The sequence below is a fragment of the Myotis nattereri genome, assembly GCF_964212035.1.
Source record: "Myotis nattereri genome assembly, chromosome: 12".
Taxonomy (NCBI): Eukaryota; Metazoa; Chordata; class Mammalia; order Chiroptera; family Vespertilionidae; genus Myotis; species Myotis nattereri.
This window is the reverse complement of record NC_138087.1, coordinates 18,445,486-18,456,406: the sequence shown is the minus strand read 5'-3', so window position 1 is coordinate 18,456,406 and position 10,921 is coordinate 18,445,486. Positions and strand designations below refer to the sequence as shown.

The window sequence follows — 10,921 nt, the reverse complement described above, 5'->3', positions numbered from 1 at the left end:
CTGTGAATTATAACTCAATATTGTGTCTGTTAGTTTAGCAATTTATTCATTAAAACACTCACTCCTAGAGACAAGAATATCCTGCCAACATTAAATCAATTTTCCAATACAATTGTAATAGAGACAGTTTTAGAACTTCAATGAATAGCATAAATTGCAATAGCTGTTTCGTGTGTGTGTGTGTGTGTGTGTGTGTTTTGTTTTTGTGTGCTGACTAAAAGCTTCATCTCACACCACGTTCTGCCTCTCTCAACATGTTCCAGCCATTCCATTCGCTATACCCAGCTTATTTGCATTCTAGGGCCATTGCATTTGCTATTCACTCTGCCTCAAAAATTTTCTCCAGGTTGTTTATTGGATGGCCTTCACTAGTCACTTTTTAATAGAAATGTCATCTCCTCAGAAAAGGCTCATTTGACCAACCATCTCAAACACATTTCTTCTCTAAAGCAATGAAACTTTACCAGGGGTGGGGAACGCCCGACCCATGAGCTGTGTAAGGCCTTTGAAATCATTTTGTCTGGCCCTGCCAAGGCATTAGGGGTGAGTTTATTAAATGTTTGATGAAATATAGTAGGCTAATTTTTAAGTTGATAATTTTGTATGGCCCGTGAACAATTTTATAAATATCCAAATGACCCTTTGATGTACCACTCACCATTTTCTATCATTTCAATCTGTAAAGGTATTGTTTGTGTATTTGTTGACTTGTGTATTAACTTGTCTTATGAAGAAAAGGGAACTTCTGTTTTGTGTACTCCTATGTAACTAGGACAGAACAATTCTAGGCACATATTTGTTGAATAAATGAATGAATGTTTTCATTAAATACTAACAAAAACCTTCAAATAGGTATTAATATTTTTAGATGAGAAAAATAGGTTCCAAGAAGTTAAGTAAGCTACTCAAGTCACACAAACTGTAAATTCTAGAGCTGTAGTTAAAAGCCGTATCAGATTAAACTTTAGAATTAACTTCTATGCTTTCAGAATCCTCCCTCCTTCTATAAATCAGAACTCAGATCCTTTTTCCCCCCTTTTCTTTTTCTTTTCATCTCATACATATTGTAAAATGCACTCAATAGAAGAAGAAATAGAGGAGAGACTTACACATCCTATACCAGGGGTCCTTAAACTTTTTAAACAGGGGGCCAGTTCACTGTCCCTCAGACCGTTGGAGGACCGGACTATAGTTTAAAAAAAAACTATGAACAAATTCCTGTGCACACTGCACATATCTTATTTTGAAGTAAAAAAACAATACAGGAACAAATACAATATTTGTATTTGCACGTGGCCCGCGGGCCGTAGTTTGAGGACCCCTGTCTTATACCAAACATTAAAAATCTTCACAGTCCATTGTCTCCCTTCTTTTCACTTGATGCGATTTTTCCCCCTTCTCTTTCTTCTACTCCTCATTATTATTCACATTAATTTAGGTATTTTCAGCTTCTCCCTCCAAATTAGTATAAATATCCTCTGTAGCAATCGGCAAAGAGAATCCTAGAATTAAGATTTTTTTCACCCAATTCAAGGTCATGTGAATATTATTGGTGAAAGATGTTTTTTTGTTGTTGTTGTTGTTGTTGTTTTTTTTTTTTTTTTTTTTTTACAACAGGTAGGTCTTGCTTTAGCATCTTTATCAACTAAACTTTTTCATTGTGTTTTTCCCATTCCAAAGAGTGTTACAACTGAAAGAGTGAAAGAGAAAAGGAGTCCTACTTATAGATAGGCCTACAATATAGAAGCCAAGAGCAATACAATGTTTGGCAAGGTAATATCTCCTTTATCCAGGATAGAAATTCTAGATATATTGGGAGGTTTTATGTTGAATATGTCATAGGGTATGCAGCTTTTTGGCTTTTAAGCGGCATACTCAGGCTTTCAATGAACTATTTCACTATAAAGTTATAGTAGTTGATGATCACACTGTAGATTATTCCAAAAGTACTTGCTCTTAAATTTTATAATATTGCATATACTTTGCCCTTGTCTCTCCCCACTCAATGAGGACAGTGCCCATTGTGTGGCTGAGGCCATTTTGAATTAATAGTCATGGTTCTTGATCTTGCCTCCAAGTATAAACGCTACAAAATAATACTCATTTTAGAGAAAATAAAACTCAATAAAAAAAACAAGATGAACAAACTGGTACATATATTTGTAACTGCACAACTAGGCTTATGGCATAATACATTACACTTCTGCAAACAATCAATACAAATTATTGGATATAAAATTACTTTTTGATGACCACCGTGAAAATACAAGCTGTTCAAGTCATTCCTCACACTATTATTGATTTCACTCTACTTTTTCTATTGCATTTTAAAGCACTTGATGTCAATTCTTAAGTCTCAAAACTATTGGAAAATACTGAACATAATAACGTAGGCTGGAATTTTCTAAGGGATATCAAGGAATAAGACATTCTTGAGAAAACTTTGGTTTTAAACTTTCCATTTCAATAAGCATATCTTTCTTTAAAGATGCAAAAATGTTCTAAGTCACACTTCCAAGAAACGTTTGGATATTATCCCAGCATTTTAAGACTTGCAGAAATTTTATTTTATCATTTTTTCTATAGATTCCCCAAAATGTAACCCTTTTGGCTAATTGGTTCCTATGAAGATGGTAATATCACCCACCAAACAGGAAATCACACACAACTGTCATGTTTAAATACAGAATGTTCTGTATTTAAACTCTGTTTATGAATTACTATTTAATATCAACTTAGCATATTTAGAATTAGCCGTAGTTACCTCTGTAAACAAATGCTGATAGTTAATAACTTTCCCACAGGATGTTTTAGGCTGAGATTCCCAAGAAAAAGACTCAAAATTGAGATTTGCACGCACATCTTTTATCAGGGAGAGTTGCTGTTTAAAACATCTGGGAAGTAAAAAATATCTGGGGCCCTGGCCATTGTGACTCAGTTGGGTGGACAGCGTTCCATGTACCATAAGGTTGCCAGTTTGATTCAGGTTGTAGGTTCAATCTCCAGTAGGGGGCATGCAGGAGGCAGCCAATGGATGCTTTTCTCTCTCTCTCTTCCCGTCTCCCTTCTTCTCTCTCTAAAAATTAAAAAAAAAGTCTTTAATAATAATAATAAACATCTGGGAAGTAGTGAAAAAAAGCAGGATTGAGCAAAGGGAAACTTGGGATCACCATGCAGTTAAAACAGAAACTTCAACTGATGGCAGTTAGGGTTCTGCAGCTAGGAAGCCCCTTCAGTCATGGTTCCAATGCAAAGGGATGGGGCGGGGGTAGGCCACGTCTGTATCAACGTATCAGTCAGTCCTTAGATGCAGGTCAATCCAGGGAAGAGGGGGATTATGACTCAGAAAAGACAGCTCCTTTCAGCCAAAGCCAGTTCCCCAGAATAACACGTGAGAAAAAACGAGTGCTTTCATCCTAAAAGGGTGATCCAAAGGCTGTACCACAGCTTCTAAGAATTACAGAGGTGTTTTTATGTAATGAGACCATGAAGCCTAGAATTATCTACAGGTTATCGCAAGAAGCCCCCTCTCACTAGAAATAGGTGGGGACCGGGAGATCTCCCTACCTGTAACAACCACCCATACCTTGCTTGTCCCTTGGTGCCCACTGCTTTGAAAATACTTTCTACTTAGCTCTTTTGTTCTGTCCATTATTCACCCATCCCTAAGTTTCTGCTTCTATATGAATGTCTGTATGTTTTTCTACTAATTTCAGCATTACAATTTGATTTCCACACGTCCAATAAAACTGAACCAACTGTCAGGCAAAACAATGGCCTTTGAACTTTTTGCTTGAATAAATGTCAAAAGAATTTTCAAAATAACCATGACCTCACAAACATTTTTAAGTTGATTTTTATAATTTTATAATAAATTTAAATATCTATAGAGACTATAATGTGTGATAAATTTTAAATATTGAAAATTATAAAATTGTGTCCCATTATGATTTTAAAGGTATTGCATAGCATCTAAATCTCATAGGCTTTTATGCCCACTTCTTAAGAATTCAAAATTATATACTGTTCCTTTTACTCTTTGAATTTACCTATCGTGGCCCAGCCGGTGTTCTTAGTGGTTAAGCATCAACCTATGAATTAAGTGGTCTTGGTTTGGTTTGATTCCCAGGCAGGGCACATGCCTAGTTTGCGGGCTTGATTCCTGGGGGGAGAGGGGGGGGGCATACCAGAGGCAGCCGATTAGTGATTCTCTTTCATCATTGATGTTTCTATCTCTGTCTCCCTCCCCCTTCCTCTCTGAATCAATAAAAATATATTTTTAAAAACAGTTTTAAACTCACCTATCTATTCCACTTTCCCTCTGGGACATTACCTTAGTGTAAGATATTGTTATACTTTAAAAATATTATTATTCACACTATAATACTTAACTGCCCCCAAAATATGCATATGAACTGAAAATAATATTTTTTTAATTTCTTGTCTTAAAAATTCACCAAATGTTTAATTTCTTCTGATTTGAGTTGTCATTATGTTGTTTGGATAAGTAATATAGAGATATGCTGCTGAGAGTTAAAAAGTAAAGCAAAGCCCTAACTGGTTTGGCTCAGTGAATAGAGCCTCGGCCTGCGGACTGAAGGGTCCCAGGTTCGATTCCAGTCAAGGGCATGTACCTTGGTTGTGGGCACATCCCCAGTAAAGGGTGTGCAGGAGGCAGCTGATTGACGTTCCTCTCTCATTGATGTTTCTTACTCTCTATCCCTCTCCCTTCCTCTCTGTAAAAATTCAATAAAATATACATATAGAAGAAAACGTAAAACAAAAACTTAATAGATCAGCGTAATGATAAGCAAATCCAATATTAACTGAGTACTTTCTACATTATAACTCAGCTTGTTTCAGACAATTACAGCACTTAATTCTGTGTTTAAAAAAATAATTCTAAATTTTCTATATCATGTGGGCTCTGTTTATAAAATGTAAATATGGCCAGTTGATTGAAGTGTCCAAATGCTTTGGTGTGATATAACAACGTCTTTAGACTACCAAGTACTTCACAGTAATAATTGTGCTTTAAATAAATGATAGAATTATTTTATTGTTGACAGCTCTTGAAACCTAACTTGGGTGGAGAACTGTGGTCTTGAAATAAAACTATCTGCAGATTAATTTTTCTTGCAGAATATAATAAAATGCACTTATGTCTCTAGGTGCTTCTTATTAAAAGGTAAGGTCTGTAGGTATAAAATTTTCATACCTACACTGGCTATGAGTTCTTATTATCTCTGCCACTGACCAATTGAGTGACCCAGAGCAAATCATACTATGACTCCGGCCTCAGTTTATTTTATCTATAAAATTCAGACATTGGCAAGGTCATCACGAAGGCCCTTTTCAGATATAATATTCCATAATATTACATATTTGACCCTTGAACAGCACAAATGTTAGGGGCTTTGTCCCTCTCTGTAGTTGAAACTCTGAATATAACTTTTAACTTCCCCCCAACTTAACTCCTACCGGCCTACTATTGACCAGAAGCCTCATATAGCATAAAAAGTCAATTAAAACATATTTCATATATTGTATGTGCTATATATTGTATTATTAAAATAAAGTATTCTAGAGAAAAGAAAATGTTATTAAGAAAAACATAAGGCCCTGGTCGGTGTGGCTCAGTTGGAAAAGTGTCATCCTAAGAGGTTGCTGGTTTGATTCCCAGTCAAGGCACATTCCCAGGCTGTGGGCTGGATCCCTGACAGGGGGCGTGCTGGAGGCAGTTAACTGATGTTTCTCACTGATGTTCCTCTCTTTCTAAAATCAATAAAAACATACATTAAAAATAAAATCATAAGGAAGAAAAACAATTTAGAGTGTTGAGAAAAATACCCATCTAATGGAAACCCATATTGTTCAAGGGCTAACTATAATTTTAAACCCCACCTATAAAAAGATAATGTGACATTCTCATTGAACAAATCATTGGTTTGTACCATGGATATTGATTCTCCCACAGATGAAGGAAGAGGCTACCTGTATCTGGTATCTTCTGTGCCTCCGTAGCACAACTTAACCGGTTCTAGTGGATGCACACTTTGCTTCTCATCATTAGGAGCTTCTTCTTTTCTTTCTTTCTTTTTTTTTTTTTTAAAAATACGCTTTTATTGATTTTAGAGAGAGAGGAAGGGAGAGGGAGAGAGAGATAGAAACATCAATGATGAGAAAGAATCATTGATTAGCTGCCTCCTACACAGCCCCTACCAGGGATCAAGCCTGAAACCTGGGCATGTGCACTGACCTGGAATCAAATTAGAGACCTTTCTGTGCATGGGACTATGTTCAACCAGCTGAGCCACATGGGCCTGAGCATTAGCAGCTTCTTAAAATTGATTAAGTTAAATATTAAGAGGGAGTGAATCGTTCATATATTTTACTTTTTGTGTGTGTACCTTTTCTTATACATTTTATCTCAGCATACATCATTTTCTGATAAGCATGATTGGAAGTAAAAATTCAGCTAGAGACACATATCTGAGCTATCCTATTGGTAATAATAACTGCTAGCATTTATGAAGCAGACATTACTAGTATGTGTCAGGCACTTTGCAATATAGCAACCCTATGAAATATGAACTATTATCTCCACTTTTATTGATGAATAATCCAAGTCCCAGAGGGAATTATAAATGCTGGTAAGTAACAGGGTCAGTATTAGAAACTATTTGGAGACTTAATGTCTCTACAATACTTTCTCTAAAGGGAACAGAAAATTTAGAGTTAATGAACAAGGGATTTTTTTGTGTGAACTTCTTTAAAGTTAATCTGGCTTCATAGCAGAAGTCAGAGAGTAGAAACTAGCACCTTTGTTACTGTCTATGTACTTTTTGCTGGAGTTCTTCCTTTGTGTTATTGACACTGCTTCTAATACTTATGATGTAATACTTTTCCCCAGTTGGAACAGCAAAAAGAGGAATAGGAATAGGATCAAGAATCTGTGTGTGGTTTTGCAGAATTGCTATCAATACCATAGCCATAAAATTTCACCTTGAATTGCTAGCAATCATTTTTAGAATATATTTTAATTTCCTGAAGCAAAATTTATTTATTTATTTATTTATTTATTTATTTATTTATTTATTTATTTTTTAGGTGGCATGATCACTTTTTAATGTTCTATAAAAAGGGAAAGGCTAATTTCTACCTAAGAGTTCTAGTGTGGTCAAGTAGAGACCACGTACCATGGGAAAGGCTGTGTTCTGATGGACCCTCCCCTTGGCAAGTGGGGGCAGAGCCGGAAGTGGGCTGGAGGGAGGTTTTCACCTGTCCACTGCCAGCAACGGACCTGTCATGGGCACCCAGGATGACAATGCCCATGAGCGTGGCAGGGTTAATACTGTTTGAGGAACAAGCTCGAAGTGCTTGGGGAGGGTGGGGAGGGTGGGGGGGGGGGCCCTGAGGAGGTTTTGCTGCAGGGATGGGGCTATGGCAGATCCAGAACTGATCCCTTCCCACCAAGGATGGGAGGGTCTCCCTCACTCCTTCTTCATGATCTGCATGGAACACTGGATCCTGCTCCCCCATCCCCTAGAATGCTAGACTGCCCCTGACTGGACTGAAAATGAGCCGTCAGGCGTGCCTTTACCGCCCTCCCCACGGCACCCCCCACGCACACTGATCTGTCTCTGGGTCCCCACTGTGGATCTGTGGGGCCCATCTTGGCCCGACTGTGTGCTGTGGGTGTCATTCACTGAAAGCTGGGCCACGAGGGGCATGGATGGAGAAGAGCACCAGGGCACTGCCACAGCCCACCGGATTGGGGTAACAGTGGCGGAAAGGCTGCGGAGGGCCGGTGGGGTGTCTCAGGGTTCTATCTCTGGCAGCTGCTGTGTTGGCTGGGGAGTGGGAGTTGGGGGTTGGTGGGTGATTGACATGGATAAAGGGCTGATAGTGGTAAAGGCCTTAAAAAATAAGCGAGAAAGGGGGGAAACGCCACCAAAAGCACAGGGACTGAAACCTCCAAAAGCCCAAGGTTGGTGGGAATCCAGCACCAGGGGGCCCCCAGGAGGCCAAGAGAGCAGCGTGGGGCCCTGGGGGAAGGGAGAGGAGCCAAGGGAAGGCCTCCCAGCGCTGCAGACAAGCACGGCTCCGAGCAGCTTCCTGGCTGCCCATTCTCTCAGCAGCCCCCGGGGAGGTATTGGTTGCAAGCAAGCACCTGAATATTGCCTAACGGAACCAGCCAAAGCCCAACTAAACCAGGTGAGAAGGAACCAGGTGGCCGAGGCAGCAGCCCTAAGCCTCCTCAGACCTGCCTCTCGCCTTTTGCCCATTTCTCAGAGTCCCTTAGCCAGGGCAGGGCCTGCTGCTTCCAAAGTCACCCGCGCAGTCTAGTCCCCGTGAAGCCTCTGAGCTGGAGTGAGATCCACGGACCAACCCCCAAGTCCCTTTGCTGCCTCGACAGCCCGCCCCCAACGCCAGCCCACAGTGGAAGGCTGGAGGCTGTGTGCACCCCACAGGGCTGAGGCTGAGGCTGGGGCTGTGTGCACCCCACAGGGCTGAGGCTGAGGCTGGGGCTGTGTGCACCCCGCAGGGCTGAGGCTGAGGCTGGGGCTGTGTGCACCCCACAGGGCTGAGGCTGAGGCTGGGGCTGTGTGCACCCCGCAGGGCTGAGGCTGAGGCTGGGGCTGTGTGCACCCCACAGGGCTGAGGCTGAGGCTGGGGCTGTGTGCACCCCGCAGGGCTGAGGCTGGGGTGAGGCAGGGCTTGTGCTGTACAGAAGGGGCAACTCCACCAGCTTCGTACTTTTCTCCACAGGGTCCATGAGAAACCCCAGCCCTTCCCCCACGAGTCCCCCACTCAGTCAGTTTTGATGTGGCCGTTGGCCAGGGCGAGGGGGCCTCCGGGCTCCCCCGGCTCAGCGTCCTTGTCGAAGCGCAGGCGGAGGGTGTTCCGGATGATGAACTGCTCCATGATGAGGGCCCCGCAGAACCGGGGCACGGCGTACTCCAGGGTGATGAGGCCCATGAAGTCAAAGTTGAACTGGGAGTAGTCCCAGGGGCAGGCGTTGAACTGGCGCAGGATGAAGCCGGTGGTGAACTCCCACAGGTAGGTCCAGAGCGTGTAGATGAGGCAGCGCACCAGCAGGGGGCAGCGGGCCCGCAGGCGCAGGTACATGCGCTCCACGATCAGGATGGAGGTGCCGTAGATGAAGAGAGCCCACACGCTCGTGACCCCGGGGAACTTCCAGTTAAAGTTCACCACGAACTCCCAGGCCGCCGTGGGACAGCGCCGTCAGGGGCTCCACGGAAGCCATGGCGCCCACGGGAGCCAGTTATCACACCCTTCAGTGCGCAGCTCAGCACAGACATCAGGATCGCTGTCCAGGAGTGTCCTGGGTTCACCTTTGTCCTGGTACCTGGTTGGGCGACCGTGCCATTCTCAGCAGCGTGGGCAAGCATTAGTCCCAGGGCTTAGCCGATCCTCGGCTAGTGGGCAGGTGGCTTCCATGTGTCCCCATAGCACGGATGCGAGGCGGACTGCACATGCTCGCATCTGACAGGCGCCCGGCCTCCGGCCCCGCCTAACTCCTTGCTCGCCTGCCGGCCGCCGGGTGCGCTACCTCGCCGGCCCTCCGTCTTTCGCAGGCGGGAGTCGGCCACGCCCCGGGCGCCAGGAAGCGTGCCCTCCGCCGGGCAGGCCCCCTGCCGCACGTATTGGAGGTGTTGCCCAAAATTTATTAATGTATCAAAAATTGTAGCATTAGTTGTACTCATTCAGGACAGTTTTACTATAGAATGGAACCCATTTATAGTAAAGAAATGTAGGGGAATCTACATTTGATAGGAATCTCAAGAGGGAGTAAGGAATGAACTAGTTCTAGATTAGGGCAGGCTCTGTGGATTTATCACTACAACAAATGATAAAAGAGCACTAAACCAGTCCTCAGTTAAGCTATCAACCTTTTCTTACTAGAACAATATTTGTCAGACTTCTTGAGAACGTAAACCTATTTATGTGATAGAAGCAAAAAAAATTTGTTTTCATGAGGTCACTCCATTGAAAAAGAATCAGGGGCATGGCCCAGAGTGACATATTGATAGCCCTCCACATGAGTAAAAATAAATGAAGAAGATTTATCACACATGAGAGAGGCTCAAGGGATTCCCTTTAATTTTATAAGATTCTTTAATGAGAAGTTAATTTTCTTTGATGTACCCTTTACCCTGGACATATTTATCAATCTTTCCTATATCTTTTTGCCTGGTGTTAGCAAATTCGAAATAGAGTCTGTGATATATTCATAGATTGCTTTTTGACTGAACAAACAAAGCAGGTAGTCAAAAGTCAAATAAATCACCGTGCCACAGACTGAGCCTGTGTGTTAAGAACTGGTCCTTATTACAGAAGATTCCGGTGGTTCAGTTCACAAAACACAGTTGACTAAGGTCATCATGAGGTCATGGCTAAAATAATCAGGGAAATTCAGGCATGGCATAGTAGTTAAGAAGAACATTACATTTGGGCATATAAGCCTTTATACCACATTCAAAAATAATTTTTAATTGATTTTAGAGAAGAAGGGAGAGGGAGAGAGAGATAAAACATCAATGGTGAGAGAGAATCATTTATGGGCTGCCTCCTGCATGCACCCTAATAGGGATTGAGCCTCCAACCCAGGTATGTGCCCTGACCAGGTATCAAACCATGACCTCCTGATTACACAGCTATATGCAGTACTTGCATCCTCCCACAACAATAGCAAAAGTACAACTGAGCTACAGAATAACCATCATTTGATACTGTCCAAAATCTAGCTGAGCAGAGATCCTACAACTAAGGATATACAGAAGAAGCCACATCAAGACTGGTAGGAGGGATGGAGGCATGGAATAGGCTGGTCCCACACCCAGGTCTGGTGGATTGAAGTTAGGAGGGATATCTTAGCTGTGGAGGTCCCCTCTGA

The 10,921-nt window shown here is 42.3% G+C and overlaps 1 pseudogene across 1 annotated transcript; it reads right to left on the bottom strand.

The window, feature by feature from the left end:
- Nucleotides 1-8,814: 8,814 nt before the first annotated feature.
- On the bottom strand, nt 8,815-9,416 carry LOC308528192 (transmembrane protein 229B-like; annotated as a pseudogene). Its single transcript has one exon. The product of its transcript is annotated as a transmembrane protein 229B-like (transcript).
- Nucleotides 9,417-10,921: the final 1,505 nt, after the last annotated feature.